The sequence below is a fragment of the Notolepis coatsorum genome (assembly GCF_963971535.1).
Source record: "Notolepis coatsorum genome assembly, chromosome: 2".
Lineage (NCBI taxonomy): Eukaryota > Metazoa > Chordata > Actinopteri > Aulopiformes > Paralepididae > Notolepis > Notolepis coatsorum.
The window spans coordinates 165031229-165046282 of NC_140166.1; positions in this window are offsets into that span (position 1 = coordinate 165031229).

The following is a 15054-nucleotide window of genomic DNA, read 5'->3' on the forward strand; positions in this document are numbered from 1 at the left end:
AACCCCATGGGAAACCCTGTGGGAAGCCATTTGAACAAACAGTGTGCGGAATGGGGCGGATCCCCATTAATGTTCAATTAAAACACACACCCCTGCCTCGTGTCATCCCCAAGGAGAGATCGGCTTCTGCATGCGACACAAGTTTGTCCATACGTGATCATAATGCAAGGTTGCAAATGGAACAACCGCTCCAGTTGTCACTGTTAAGCGGACAGCGTCTGGATCCCTGTAGCTGAATCGTCACTCTTTGACCTGCCTGCGAAGTCGTGAATTTGATCGTTTCCACCTAAAAAGTTCTTTATAAACCTATCTCTTACCTTAATGACTCCCACCACCTTAACCATTTCACTACCCCACTACAGAATGTTAACTTTTCACTACCACTGTGGTAGGTTCTGTTTCATAGTGGATCTGCTCGGCATCACTCTAGCACTATTCCTGCATGTGCACTGAATAAAATTCCACAATGTACCTTTAATCCCAGTATTCGTCTGACCACACCCCTCGTTAGCTTACCTTCATAAGCAGGTGTGTGGTCACCTGCTCTCCTCCTTCTCGCTTTCACCACAAGGAAGTGCCTTCGGTAGATCCCCACTTGACGTGTTGTTAGTTGAAAAGAGTTGTGACGTGTTTACATTGTGCTTAGTTTTTTCTTCTCTCATAACTGTTCAAAGGAAAAAGCTAAGTCATAATGTCTACTTCGGAGAGTAGACCCACTCTTCACCAGCGGTTCTCCATTCCCGCCTCCGTCGTGCGTTCTGGTGCGGGGCTGCTGCCACTTTCGTGGTTGCCGACCCAGCCCAGGAGGCAGCCGATGGATAGTTTGCCTCTCCGAGGAGCCGAGACGTCGGTGCCGTCGCTCCGGCGATGGCATGATCTCGACTCTGGTTCCTCTGGTTCCAGGGAATCGTCCGTTGTTGAACGGACTGTTCTTTTGGTTCCGGAGGATTTGCGACGCAAGCTTTTCGCGTCTGCCCGTTCACGTCGCAAGATGGTGGCATGCAGGCGCGAACGGCCTGGGTTTGGGGAATTGCTGGAGACCAGCGAGGATGCGTCGGGCTCTGCTTGTCCGATGGAAACTGAGGATATCATGGAAGAGTCGGACGGATTCTTGTTTGAAGGTCCTGTGGAGGGTATATCCACATCTTTTGAACTGTTTGTCGTAGAGACTTGCGGGTTATGTCATTGTACTCAGTAGGGATGTCCTCTTTCATTGGTTTATGTTGACCACGCCCCCTTGGTTCTGCCCCTCCCACTTATCATTAGGCCCGCCACATTTTTGTATATTTTGAACTGTTTGTCGTAGAGACTTGCGGGTTGTGGCATTGTACTCAGTAGGGATGTCCTCTTTCATTGGTCTATGTTGACCACGCCCATAGTTTGGTTCCTCCCCCTTTGTGTATATTTTGAACCCTTCATCATAGAGACTTGCGGGTTGTGTCATTATACTCAGTAGGGATATCCTCCTTCATTGGTCTATGTTGACCACTCCCCCGATCCTTAGGTTGCGCCCCCTTTTTGTATCTTTTGAACCGTTTATCATAGAGACTCGCGAGAGACCCTCTCCCATTGGCTGGCGGTGCACAGGCGTCACCCACACTTTCACAATTTCCCCGTGTGGAATTGTCTAGTTATTGTTATATTGTAGAAATGTGTGCATTGAAATGTCTGTAAAGTCTCGACGACATTGTCTTTTCGAGAATAAATAAAGGTTGATGGTGATTTGATTGAGTACAGTTTGAAGGAATCCTTGTTTTTCAATGTGTATATAATGTAAATATCTGCATTATAATGTAAATATCTGCAGATGACGGCATCTACTCGTAGATATTAGTTGTAAGAAGACAGTATCAGTCACTATGTCTGGCTCCAGTGAGGCTGCAGACGAGGGCCTGTTATCAGCGAGCCAAGGTCATTGTGTGCAGCGGCACTGGGCTCTCACATGGTGGTGTGGCCACATCGTTTAGTAATATCAACATCGCCGTTGCTATAGTGATTTGGGTCAAAAGTGCCGTTGCCATAGTAACAGTCACGAGAGAGAGGTCGACATCGCGAGACTTGAAGACGGTAAGCTGTGGGGTCTTCAGGAGACTATAGGTGATTTATAGCCATAAATACATATATTACATCATCAAATGTAGTTTGATACCGATTGACGTCAGATTAAAATGTTCAATTGTACAAGGTCCTAATCGTCATGCCTCATCATCTGCTGGTGACCGGAGGGGGGGGGGGGTTTATAAGTCCGTGGCCGACGTTAAATCATTTATGTAGTATGGGCGATACATAGATCACAGCAGTTTATATGGATCATAATAAGCAAACACGCTGAAACTTACCGCAGCTTCCTCTGACCGTTGGGTGGTCAGCGTGGAGCAGAAAGTTCGCGATTATGGGATGTTGATATATGCGATCCATTTCCAGGTTGTATAATAATATATACGTCCAAATCATGTTGTTTATCGAGTTATTGGCAACGGATCGCTATCCAGTGTGTCGAGCTCGAGTCCCCGGACCGAATATGGATGAGCACCACTTCCTGCCGCTCATTTCCTGTTTGGCCGATCCGCCGATCGGCCACCAGATGGCGCTCTTGAACCGTTGGAGAGTTGAGAGGAGATCAACAGGAGATCTCAAGTCTCCGTGGGTGAAATATGATTGACATGACAGATTTTTGAAATATTGATCTCAAAGACGCCTTACGGCGTCATTGGCAGATTACGCATGGCGGAGAATGACGTGGTAACACGTCATTGGCGAATAAAGGGTTAAATGTGGGTTGTTTTTAGAATGTTATTGTTGTGACTTTGAAACCGTCTAGAAAAACTTCTCAGGTTGGGGGTCCCTGAGACGGGGTCAGAGGTCCATGGCCTGGTGTGTATCAATATGGGGGTTCTTCACACCAAAAACGTTGAGAAACCACTGCTGTAGACCTGTACTGCAATTAGTTTTAACCTCTTAACCTCTATACGCAATGGCTCTTGAGGACAATTTACCCACCGGCGCGACGCGCCACTTTGCCGACCTCTAGCGCCTCGGGTGTGCATATTTTTTAATACAATATACATATCGAATTAAAGCCCTATTTGTTGCCTGTCGATTGCCATCTCAGGCAACAAAATCTGTCTGTTACATGCCGATATGTGAGGCGTGCGCCAAAGTACACGGCAGACTTTTTTTTCTTTTTAATACCAGGCTCTAGCTCCGTCAATCATTTGGCGATCTCGAAAATTATTGGACAGGGTTGTAAAAAATGTGTGTGGCTTTCCAATGATACCCCACGTGGGGATCCCTGACCCCCCCCCCATTTTACCAAACTTGCTCCTAGTCACTCATTTCCGAACGGATTTGTATGAAACTCAGACATGTACTACACAAGACTTCAGGCTATGGACCCAGGGTGTTTCTTCAGCCATACCCATTTTTTGGTATATATACTTTTGGATATTGCAACTACTACAGAAAGACGTGAGTAACACGTTTTTCTACAACTCAAGTTCAGACCTATGTTACTCTATTTCATTAGCACTAAAAGTGAAATCTTTATTCGAATTTTCAGAATGTTATCTTTCAAAAGAGACCAGGCTCCTGCATGTTATATGTATAAAGTATAGTATTTTGGTTTGCAAAAAAAGTATGCAGTCCTCAAGTTCAAGTTAAAGAATGTCCACTTTTCTGCCCGCTTGTTAAGAGGTTTTAAAGTGATCATTTCAAACATTTACATACAGTAAGTTTATTTGACAGTTGTACTACTCTCTATCACCAATTGAGCAGCAACAGTTTTAGAAGAATAGAAGACAAACTCAGTAGTTAGCTTGACTTCAGCTCTTCTCAAAAACGAGGCAGGGCTAAGCGATACAAAGATGCAACGGCCACGTCCTCACCAATAGATGGCGCCAAAATGGAACAAAAAGATAAGGAGGGTCTCTTGAGGATCACGGGCGGCATAATCAGCCTTCACCTCAGAATAGGGAGGTGTAGTGGTTACGTCATTGCTGTTTCCGGCCGGTCCACCTTGCAAAATTGCAACGTATTTCCCCATTTCCCATTTCTAAATCGTCTTGTTTAAAACAAATAAACCATGAACATTTGCATGGTGTACCTTTCTGTGCGTATTCATCCACAATCTATACCTCAACATGAAAATATTTGCAATTAATCGTAAAAGAAATTTCAACCAAATCGTCAACAGATTTCAACCAAAAATGCTTAAACAATAATGTTAGTGATAGAAGGGAACTCATTTTGTGCAAAAATGGAAAGCTTTCCAATGTTCATCAGGCAGAATTGTTACAATAACCGATAATCCATTTTCCCAATGATAAATCCCTATATGGGTGGACCTCGCGGGCGGCCCAAAGTGACGTCAGACTACACCTCCCTATTACTCATTTGCAGCAGTGAGGAATAACCCTTTTACGACATGCTTTACATGCGCACATCAGTCATTCAACACAAATGGTTTGCATCATTAGCCTTGCTGCTTTAGGGGACTCCCTGCCATCTGTGCACAGAGACACTCTGACTGCTGTAAATTCACTGTCACCTCCACTGCCATTATTTGCAATATTCACATCCTTTCTACCAGAACACTGTGAACTGAATGTGCAATACTGCTACTCATTGGCATTTTTATACTTTTATCTTTTTTAAGATTCTTTATTTTAGCATTACATTTTTTCTTAATATTTTTTATTCTAGTTGAAGTCTATATTTTGTGATTCTGCGTGAAGGCGGGACTAGCAAAGTAAGATTTTAATTATGTGGTGTAACTGTTTGTTTAACTGTATGACAAATAAATATATTGAATGTTGAATGTTGAATGTGTGCCTCACGACAGCGACGGTGGCTCCTGAGTCCTGACACATTACAGTAGGCTATTTAATCCTCATCACTGTTGGTAATTAGCTCCAACCCCATGGGAAACCCTGTGGGAAGCCATTTGAACAAACAGTGTGCGGAATGGGGCGGATCCCCATTAATGTTCAATTAAAACACACACCCCTGCCTCGTGTCATCCCCAAGGAGAGATCGGCTTCTGCATGCGACACAAGTTTGTCCATACGTGATCATAATGCAAGGTTGCAAATGGAACAACCGCTCCAGTTGTCACTGTTAAGCGGACAGCGTCTGGATCCCTGTAGCTGAATCGTCACTCTTTGACCTGCCTGCGAAGTCGTGAATTTGATCGTTTCCACCTAAAAAGTTCTTTATAAACCTATCTCTTACCTTAATGACTCCCACCACCTTAACCATTTCACTACCCCACTACAGAATGTTAACTTTTCACTACCACTGTGGTAGGTTCTGTTTCATAGTGGATCTGCTCGGCATCACTCTAGCACTATTCCTGCATGTGCACTGAATAAAATTCCACAATGTACCTTTAATCCCAGTATTCGTCTGACCACACCCCTCGTTAGCTTACCTTCATAAGCAGGTGTGTGGTCACCTGCTCTCCTCCTTCTCGCTTTCACCACAAGGAAGTGCCTTCGGTAGATCCCCACTTGACGTGTTGTTAGTTGAAAAGAGTTGTGACGTGTTTACATTGTGCTTAGTTTTTTCTTCTCTCATAACTGTTCAAAGGAAAAAGCTAAGTCATAATGTCTACTTCGGAGAGTAGACCCACTCTTCACCAGCGGTTCTCCATTCCCGCCTCCGTCGTGCGTTCTGGTGCGGGGCTGCTGCCACTTTCGTGGTTGCCGACCCAGCCCAGGAGGCAGCCGATGGATAGTTTGCCTCTCCGAGGAGCCGAGACGTCGGTGCCGTCGCTCCGGCGATGGCATGATCTCGACTCTGGTTCCTCTGGTTCCAGGGAATCGTCCGTTGTTGAACGGACTGTTCTTTTGGTTCCGGAGGATTTGCGACGCAAGCTTTTCGCGTCTGCCCGTTCACGTCGCAAGATGGTGGCATGCAGGCGCGAACGGCCTGGGTTTGGGGAATTGCTGGAGACCAGCGAGGATGCGTCGGGCTCTGCTTGTCCGATGGAAACTGAGGATATCATGGAAGAGTCGGACGGATTCTTGTTTGAAGGTCCTGTGGAGGCGAGTATCCCTCCTATCCAGGAAACACCGGAGGGGGGAGAAATGTCTCCTTGGGGCGCCTTGTTCGAGGATGTCGAGGAACCACCTCGGCCTCTTCAGCAGAATGCCCTGCTATCAGCCACATCAGACTGTGGCTCCTCAATGGGTCGAAGCCTGCTGCATTTGAGGGATGCGGGTTCGGTGGAGGAAAGTCAGCAGGGGGAACTGCGGGCTTTGTTTCCCGAGCTCATGGCGGTAGCTGCCGCTGCAAACGGCGTGCCGCTGCCGCAGCCATTGCCTGCTCCTGCCCCCGATGATCTCATAGGTCATCTCTGGCAGCGTCGCCCGGTGAGAGGGGTGGACGTTGTCTACCCATTTTTCCCCTCAATGGGGGCCTATGTTCGTCAGGGTCAGGCGGTGTCTCACATCATGGGACTTACCCCCGCCTACGTACCAGTTACGCGGGTGTCGGGGTTGGTCAAAGGTATGAGAGAGGGCGTGCCACGGCTTGATAGGCCGATGGCCGCTCTCCTCTGTCCGGATATGGTGTGGGAACCATTATGCAAGCCGGTTCTCCATGGAAGATCGGCTAGGCGATTGGCATATTGGGGTGACCAGTCATTTATCGCTGGTACACAATCGCTGGCTGCGGCTTCTAACATCGCCCACCTGGCTAGATTTGTATCGGGGATAATGACGGGCGGCGCGGATCTGACCGAGGTAAAATGCGATCAGATCACCCAGGCGGTAGGAGCTGTCCTGGCCACCCTGACCCAGCGCCACCTTTGGCTGGAGCAGGCTCGAGTGCCGGAGAAGAAGAGAACCCCTCTTCTGACGGCCAGCCTCTCTGATGCTGGATTATTCGGGAAGGCCCTGCAGCTGATGACCTCAACGTGCAGAGAGATGGCAGAGGAGAGATCCGTTCTCCAACCCCATTTTCCGCCTCCCGTCCTTGCCGGTGGAGTCAGAAGGCTTCCACAACGTCGAGCTCCCTCCACCGTGCCTACCACTGCATCCGCCGCCGCTGCTGGCCCCTCCAAGAAGGCCAGGAGGAGAGACGACGCTTCTGCTGCCGCCGGCCCATCCACGACCGGAGGAGACGGTAGGGAACGTCGAGACCAGCAGACAGTTACCTACCGTCCCTCCGGGGCTCCTCGGGGTGGCAAAACTCGAGCGGCGCGAGGTAGCAGACGCCGCTGAAGTGACTTTTCCCTCTGTGTCCCCTCTCCTCTACACCCTCCCCGGCCCCTCATGATTGTGTTTTTGTGCCATGAAAATAAAAAAGTTCCCTGATATAAGGGGAACTATATTATTTGCCAAACAAACTGTGAGTTTCTTCAACAAATCATATGATGGGGTTGCGTAAATGTGAATCTGCACTATTACATTGAGAGATGAGTCATGTTGTGTTATGAGATTAAGCAAGGTCTGCAAGCATACACTCAGTCGTAGGAGGTTCTATTAGCCTGACGCTCCACATGCAGGTAGAAACTGGTGGTATTTCCATTGCTTAAACAAAGTAAATGTGTTCCACAACGCTGTTGTGTTAGTTGCAGTAATACTCGTACACACACGTTCCACGGCCTGGCCGTTACTCTCTGTCAGCGTTTGCTATGTACGACATAGAAAGCGGGTGTAGGATTCACACACACACGACTTGTTTTGTTATAAATCCTGTTCACATTTTGTGGGTAGCGGGCATTGTATTAGCTTACGCTATACATTAGCATTCTACCGAAGGTTTCAAAATGCTACAGTTGTTATTGTGTGTAGGGAAAAAAGGGTTTTGTGAGGGGGTGTCGAATAAACCCCTCCTTTCCACTTGGTTAGTTTAGGAGATTTTTTCTCATTCTGCTGAGCCAGTCAGGGCCGAGCCGTTCAAACGTCTTGGCAGGGAGGGGGGGGGGGGGTTGTCCTGACGCGACTCCTATTACAAACAGGAGCCGTGTACAGGGTTTCCCCCCGTCATAGCAACGTTGCTATGGCGACGGCTTCCGTGAGTTAAGATCTTTACGTAAGGTTGTGGTGTTAAGGTGTCGAGTTAGAGCGTAGGGCTTACGGGTCTGCTACGCTCGATTTATGTGTAAACTTGAGTCAGTTGGTCACGTGACTCACAGTTGACATGTCTTTTTCATAACTACGACTCATGTGGGAAGGCTTCTGGGAAAGTTCGGTCTATACTCTCTGACTAAAGGAGTGACTGGATGTAAAAATATAAACAGTTTTTTACTCCCAGCTGTGCAGTTGGGTTCATACGGTTGATGCTTCTTCTTTATTATTATAAAGGATTGGAGTTGGTTGCATCCCGCCCCTCTTGTCATTCCCCTGGGCGCCTTGGGGATTCAATAAAAAGGTCTAAATAGCCTATTATTGATGTGGATATACCCGACGCACACATAGTGCTAGCTCGGGATGTTCTGCTGGACATTAAGCAACTGACTGGCGCGCCTTGGTTGCTTGGGGTTAAAACAGCGTTTTTATAAAGCAATTAGGATGGGGGTTTTTCCTCTTCCGACGACCTGTGTGGTTGTCGACGGGTTCTCGTTCATATCAGGGGATGATAACGGAATGGATCTGAACATACGTAGAAGGGTCTCACGCCCTGGGGGTGGGCCACCGGGGCGCGGTTCGCATCGAACGTCTGAGTGGCGCCTTCTTTTCATGTTTAAGATCAACACGCATATCTGCCCCTTCTCCTGGAGTTGGCATGTCGGCGTGGTTAGGGCACGGGACTGGTTCTGGTCACGCTGGTCCGGATCAGTTAAACCCGTTGTCCGCCGGGGATGCAGATCTGCTGTTCTGGTACCCTGAGGGACTTGGGCTTTTTTCAGGGGGAAAAATGCTAGGTCGGTCCGGGTGTCACAGGGTTAAGCGCTATGGAACCCTTGTTGGGTGCATTGTATTCTACACTGTTGTAATGGCTTACGGCCGTGCCAACCTGTACACGCCCGATCTCGTCGGATCTCGGCCGCCACGCAGGTTGGTCTTGGTTAGTACTTGGTTGGGTGACCTCCTGGGAATACCAAGTACGGGGTGTTGGGGCTGGTTTTCCATTCTTGCGCTCTTCTCTTACGCATGGCGAAGAGGGGCCTGTTGGGGTGGTCTTTGACCTCCTCGGGGGACCCTGTGCTCCCCGTATCACCGGGCCCGGTCCGAAGTAATGTTTTCGTTGACCCGTAGGCCCGGGATAACCCTGTTGGAAACTGGAACACGGGTACTGCGGTAGTGCCGCAGGTATGTTTTGGAGTTTTTTCCTGAGGGGTTATGGGACCAACCACCGCATAGGGTAACGACTAGGTGGTTGGTTCTCAGGTGTGTTGGAGCAGTGTCAACTCCCGGGTTCACCGGTTGAGGGTGCCCCTGCACGTTCATGACGTCTGCCAATCGTGTCAGCCTTCTCTGCCTCAACCCCTCTGGGTGGGTTTTTTTAAATGGAGGCTTGGTCATGCAACAACGCCAGCATCCGCCCCTTCCGCCGGTGCGGCTGTGTTCAGCTGTCCCCTCTGGCGCCTGTCTCGTCCGCAGTCTCCAGGCTCGGGTTAACAGCCTGTTGCCTGGTTTTCCCCGGTGCGCTGCCTGCTTCCGTTGGTTGACCTTTTTTGTGTGATTACGGCCATGCTGACTGCCTGTTCTGCAGGGTCAGTGTGCCAGGCGGTGTACTATTGGGGGGACAGGGCCCGCTCGGCTGAGGGGCCTTTGTCCGAATACGCTGGCGATGTGGGGGGCGGGGCCACTAAGTGCCCACCTGGTGGGGTCTTGATGCTGGCATCATGGACTTCTCCGGGCCCCCGTTCCAGGGGGTCCAGTCCCTTTGGTGGGTCTGGGCCTTCCTTCGCGCTCCGCTGCTACGGCCTTGCCACGGGGTTGGGTTTGCCCTTGACCCCGTGTTTCTGGGGGCAGTAACGAGGTTGTTCCCTCCGTTCGTTCCCGGGTGGCATGCGGGTTGTGCGTGTGTGTAGTCGTGGGGTCAGGCCACGGTCTGCTCACCCTGTGCGTTGAGTTGCTTGAGTGCCTCTTCGCACGGTCGGGTCCGTCGCCCTCCCGGGAAACCTCTAATAGGGGGGGTGCCCTCCATTAGGGGGGGTCGGGGGGGCTCGGCCCTCCCTGTTCTGATGGTTGTGGGGGGCTTTCAGCGGGGTGTATTTGTCGGCCGGTGGCTCCGCTCGGCCTCCCTTTGTGCTAGAGTGATGCCGAGCGGATCCACTTTGAAACAGAACGATAGGTTATGACTATAACCAAGTTCTGTCGATAGTGGTGACGCTCGGCATCCGACGCCGCTGCAGCCCTTGATCTCACCTTGTGGTGAAAGCTTGGGAAGGAGGAGAGCAGGTGACCACACACCTGCTTATGAAGGTAAGCTAACAAGGGGTGTGGTCAGACGAATACTGGGATTAAAGGTACATTGTGGAATTTTATTCAGTGCGCGTGCACATGCAGGGATAGTGCTAGAGTGATGCCGAGCGTCACCACTATTGACAGAATGTTAACCTTCTGTAGTGTGGTTGTGAAAGGGTTAACCCTTTGTCGTGTGGCAGTGAAATGGTTAACCTTCTGTATTGTCGCAGTGAAAGGGTTCAATTGTATGTAATGTATAAAATAATGTCCTTCCTAGCTATGGGATCTAGACACAGCCCATAGATTGGGGAGAGGAGACGTGAGCTTTCACAGCCCCACTTTTCATTTCGGCATAGTAGACTTGTTGTGCGGGCATGTTCTGAGAGGATCCAGCGGGGAGATGTTCAAGAAGGTGGTGATGGGGAAGGTGGATGGAAAGAGAGGAAGTGGAAGACCAAGAAGAGGCTGGGTAGACGACGTCTGTGATTGGAGCGGAGTGAGAGGCGGAGTCACGGAGTTGGAGAGAAGAAGTGGGGACAGAATGGGTTGGAGAGTGATAGGCAACCTTCGGAACGAAGAAGCCACCTAATGATGATGATGAGACTTCCTTTGCTGCCACTGTAAGTCACTCAATTATCAAGACGGAGTGACAAGCGATGGCTCACGAGGACAGTTCCTTCCAGTTGGACAGGACACATTGAAACAGGGCAAAGAAGAGTACCGTTTTGTTATCGTAAAATGAGTTACTGTAATAAAAATATAATGTGTCAGGCTACAGTATTTATGACATACTATAATACTGAGCCACTGTCTGGGCGATAGTGGCTCAAGTCAAATGATCCTTTATTAATCCCCTTGGGGAAATTCATAACGGCATGGGAGAGGGGGGAGATACAGGCAGGAACAACGATAATAATGGAAATAGTAATAATGATAGAGTAGTACATAATATTATATTATAATATTATTACTCTATATGTGTGCCAATCTCTCAGTCGAATGCAAAAATAATTGGCTAACGCTAATGGCGCACATACCGGAGAGGCTAACTGCCTACAAAAACGGGCACAGAGGCACTGAAAGAGGATTTCCCCCATCTAATGAACTAACTAGACAAATATCAAGATGTATCAGTGGAGCAATTGCGTCCTTTCGCAGAGGATAAGAAGCCTTCAGTCGACTCCTTCAGACATTAAACACCCCCCACAGCCCAAATGGAATGATAAAAAAAAAAGTCGACTATCGAAACATTTTGGCCAATCAAAGTGGACTATACAAATCCTTAGTCGGGGACAGGCCTAGTGTTTAGTAATTAAGAGTCAGTCCTAACAGTTCCCAACTTCTCCAGCCATTAGCTCTCCAACTATTGGCAGCAGTCCATGCCCATGGTTGTGGAGCCTGATGGTAGAGAGAGAATTAAGATTGACATTGTGTCAGACCTTATAAGGGCATATATCCATGGCCCTTTTAGTTTGATTGATACTGAATACTGCAGTTTTGGCTTCTCTGATTGGTCGAGGATTCAAGGAGGTGGGACTTCCGGTTTAGGAGGCGGAACATCCGGTTTAGGAGGGGAGGGCCATCCTGTTACGGAAGGGGAGGAGTTATAAGGGCGGGGACATCCGGTTTCAGATTTTATTTCAAAATAAAAGTTTTTTTATTTTAATTTGTTCAAAATAAATGTTTTTTTTATTTTCAGATTAAACATTTCAGAATGTATTTGTGGGGGAATATTTTTTAAGAAAAATACAATATGTATATGTTCAGAATGTGTATTTGTGTATTCCAAGGTCTTAAGAATAACGTTTCAGAATAAACATTTCAAATGTGTGTGGGGGAATTAAGTTACAGAATGTGTGTGTGTGTGTGTGTATCTTAAGAATATGTGTATATCTTCAGAATAAATGTGTGAGTGTGGAGGAATTAAGAAAAAAATACAATGTATCTGTGTGTGTGTGTGTGTGTGTGTGTGTGTGTGTGTGTGTGTGTGTGTGTGTGTGTGTGTGTGTGTGTGTGTGTGTGTGTGTGTGTGTGTGTGTGTGTGTGTGTGTGTGTGTGTTTTCTTGGATAAATGCAAGAGAGTGTTTAGACACTTGTGTTCAGAAAATGGCTGCATGGAGAGTGCTTTCTTCCAAGTGGCATGGTTTCTACCAACCCCATGTGGCATGCATCTCCACTCTGTTTCTGTCTCCCTCTCAGTAGATTGGTTCTGAAATGACATTCAGAAACACTAGACTGGTTCTAAAGTGACAGCCCCCTTCGCTGTCATAGAGGCGGGGTGTATGGATAACGAATTAGACAACCTGAAAATTATGGCACACCCCCCTGGTGAGTGGATAACAAAGTATTCAGGTCCTGTCATTTCCAAGAGATTTACGACCGTGTCCGACTTCTCCTTTCTGTAGAAAAAAACTCACGGCCCCCAAGGTGTGGCTGTGTGTGGGTGTGCATGTTTGTGTCTGTTTTCGTGGATAAAGCCGAATGCATGAGAGTGTTAAGACACTTGTCTTCAGAAAATTACAATATGTCTATATTTTAGTTTCTTGTGCTTAAGCAAAAGTGTGAATAAAAGAAAATACAATGTAAGTGATTAATAGGCTGATTTGTTTGAAAAAGAGTGATAACTTGTAACCAGACTAAGTATGTATGTATATATGTATGTATGTATGTATGTATGTATGTATGTATGTATGTATGTATGTATGTATGTATGTATGTATGTATGTATGTATGTATGTATGTATGTATGTATGTATGTATGTATGTATGTATGTATGTATGTATGTATGTATGTATCAGTGGCGAAGCGTACCGGAGTTAACCGGGCCTTCATAATATTATATATTATTAATATTATATTCCAAATAAAATAAGTCCCTCGATACTCCGTGCTGCTGCTGCTGACTTGAAATAAAATAGACCGTTCTGTGGGCAGTCGGCCCGACACTAAACAGCAGTCTGTTATAATCACATTTGTATGAGCTAACGAATTCCATTATATTGGACATTTGTATTAATTATATCAAGCGAAGAATTGAGAAAGCAGAGAGAGACGGCAACATTATCGTGTGGTTCAACGTTGCGTGATCGCTGAAACCAATGCCGATCTCCGCCTCCCAGCGAGTTGTCATTATTAGACATGCATGGTGACTCAACAACGAAACAAATGTAACTATTTTAATACAATTCAAATTGTGCTTAGAGGGAAGTTACGGTATGCAAAGAAAGATCAAGTCAAGAATTACCAAATGAAACGCACAGCAGCCCAGCCAATATTTCAAGACAGACATATATTTGTGTGGAAATAAAATGCGCAGCGGCAGATCAATATAATCAATATAAATTAATTTGTTTCACTCACCATTTTGACGTGGTTCACCTGAAGACGAAATCGTTTGGGTGAACTTTTCAATGACCCGGTCATACAGCTGATCAGTCCTTTTCAGATCCAGGAGCATTTCTTTTTCAATTGACATGGAGGATAATGCAGAGAGTCGGGCTTGTCCGGTTGTATTCCTCGCATATGTTTTAATGCGCTTGAGGGCAGAAAATGTCCTTTCCACGGTTGAGGTGGTGACAGGGATAGTTACAACTAAACACATCAGTTTATATAGCTGCTTCATGCTTCATCCTTCTGGGGTTGGGCGGCCTTTTTTGACAATGTCCATCTTTTCATTGAATGTTCTTCTTGAAAAGGGAACTGTTAATAAATCCGCAACAACATCGACAGTATCATTTGCTGCTGCCATGTTTCAGTTTGTCTCGTGTTGTCTTGCTTGATACTAAGGTAGTCCGCGTTTGCCGTTTTGCGCTCTGATTGGCCGACGCAGCCAGACTCTAGAATACCTTGGCATCTAAAAGACTACGCCCATTGACTACAGCTCCAAATGTGATTGGCTGATCAAACTGTCACTCCACACCTGGGCTCCTGTTAAGGTTTATTGGGCAGGTCGAGCTAGAATACCCGATGGAGGAAAGTCTGCCTAGAGACTTGTGAAAAGAAATCTCAGATTGGCTGTTATTTTCTCCTGTACAAAAACGCTCTAATGCGCAGTGAATGGGTCGAAAACAACTATGGCGAGTGAAACTGTGCGGTTTTAACAGATTAGCGACACAAACTATTTTAATACATTTGATTAAAAAAAATTTAAAAATTAAAATACAAAAAGTAATTTTTAAAATTCATATTTTCTTTCTTCTGAGGCTCACAGGGCCTTCTCTGAATACCTTGAAGGCCCTGAGAATTCGCCACTGGTATGTATGTATGTATGTATGTATGTATGTATGTATGTATGTATGTATGTATGTATGTATGTATGTATGTATGTATGTATGTATGTATGTATGTATGTATGTATGTATGTATGTATGTATGTATGTATGTAATATGTAGTGTTTGGTTATATGCATGGAGGCTAAGTTCTGCTAGATGGCTGCAACACAGGGGTGAGGGCATGATTACAACCACCGTTGTAAAACCAGTGAAACGTTTTATTTAAAATAGATTCTTTAAAAAAAGGTTGCATTACAGTGTTTTGTATTATTGTACACATTAATTATTACAGTTAAAGATATGATTAGGTATAAAAGTTATATGTGATAGCTTAAAGAGTTGTGTTGAAAATATAAAGTACAGAAAATATCTGTCTATGTGGGTCTGTGTCTCTGTTCGAGGGTGTGAACAGGGGCCCTCTTA